Consider the following 1,940-nt stretch of genomic DNA (forward strand, 5'->3'; position numbering starts at 1 on the left):
TTGATGAGATGTGAATTTGATCATTTCATGAACATTGCTGGCAAGGCTGGATAACTGTGGAATAACTTAAAATGGGGCCCATACATCACCCTCTAGCCTCTTTTTGATTTGAAAGGGGCTAAAAAGTCATTTTTAAAATGCCACCAAGATTATGGGAAAACAGAAACACATACACTCCAATTGCAGAGAAGCGACGATTTTCTAACTACATTAGTAAAGATGATAACATATAATCAGCCAAATGACAAAAATAAAAAGCAGGGGGCTGGAAAAATAAATGAGTTTAGTGACCCAAGTAGGTGGGGGTATAAAAGTACATCTGTGAGGGAAATACCCAGTGTCCAATGGACAGGTGGCCAGTAACTTTGAGACACATGACAAAAAGGTGAAACACTTAGGAACATTTTAGTCTTTACAGTCCTTAATGACATGCAAATACTGTATTACAGCCAAGAAGACCCCAACTCTTACCAACAAATTTAGCAACAGTTAAAATGACGAGGCCCACAGCTGGTCTGCAGGGAAACAGGAACTCATTCATGTGTGCTTGTGAGTCAGCCCCTTGGTCCAGAGGAAACCTGACATGAGAACGTGCATTCCTGTGCCCCTGGGCTCACTGATCTCACTTTTGGGGACAGATCTCGAGGAAATAGCTCAAGACGAATAGTAATCAGAGAGTGACACTGTCCAGGTGCCTGCAGTTAGGAACCGGTTACCTAAAATTCTGTGTTTGGAATAATCTGTTGCCCTAAGAATTTCCTGTCTGGAGTCAGAGAGATGGGGAACTCATCCCGAGCCTGCCATTTAGCTGTGTGACTTTAGATACATCACGTGACCTCTCTGAGCCTCAGTCCCTTCCTGGATAAAAGGGAGATGATAATTGATTGCTATCCCCTGGGGTTGTGTGTTAAAAGGGGTCATGTCCATAAAGTGTCTACCCAGTGCCCTGCAGATTGTTTAACGAAGGTAAAACTGCCCTTATTGGAAGGTGACTACTTGATAGATCCTGGGGAAAGAGTTCCTGCTTTGTAAAGGATGAAGTAGCATCAGGTAGTATCAGCTTTGTATCTTGAAGAAGAGCTAGTATCCTGACTCCTGGTTTATTTTCATCACAAAGTCAGAAGAAGGAAAATAAACCCCTACCACTACTACGGAGGAATCCACCAAAATGCAAAGGGGGCTAAATCCCCCCGAAGCAGAGAGGAAAATGCTGGCCAAGCTCGCACTCGCAGCCCAGCCGAGTGTCAACACTGGGGGGTGGGGGTGGGGGTGGGGGTGGGGGGTGTCTCCGAGGATCTGGAAATGCACGTTTTTCTGAGGCATACTCTGCGACAGGGGTTTTATAGTTCGGGATTTTTATCTCCTGCTTTAGGGAGGAGCTAATCTGCCCAAGGTCACGCGTTAAGTGACCCGATGTGGCAGGTGCTTCTCCCCACTGCACCCTACCTGCTGCCTTCAGCTGTCCCGCCGGGCGCGGCTCGGTGAGGGGCAGGCGCCCGAAGCGCTGAGGGGTCTCGGGTCTCGGAAGGGGAGAGCTAGGCGGGGGTGGTCGCAGGCACACCCCACCCCCGGCGGTGGCGGGTCGAGGATCCTGCGCTCGCGACTCCTCTCGGGGACACCCGGGGCGCGCCCCGCTGCGGAGCCCTCCTCCCGCCAGCAGGGGGCGCCGACGAGAAGGCGGGCTGGAGGCCTCGGGGCGAGGGCCGCCGCCGCTCCCTGGCGGAGTCCGCACCGAGGCCGCCGCTCGCCCACGTGTCCGCGGCGAGGCTCCGAGGCGCGGCCGGGGCGGGACCCGGGGCCCAGGCCGGGCGACAGGCCAGTCCCGCAGCGCCCCCGCCCCTGTCCGCGCCTGCCCGGAAGCGCTGGCGCCGAGGGGGCGGGCCCGGGAACCGCTTCCGGGGGCGGGGGGCGCGGGCTGGGGCGGCAGCCGGAGCGGCGGG

The sequence above is a fragment of the Canis lupus genome, chromosome 16 (genome assembly GCF_048164855.1).
Source record: "Canis lupus baileyi chromosome 16, mCanLup2.hap1, whole genome shotgun sequence".
In the NCBI taxonomy this organism is placed as follows: Eukaryota; Metazoa; Chordata; class Mammalia; order Carnivora; family Canidae; genus Canis; species Canis lupus.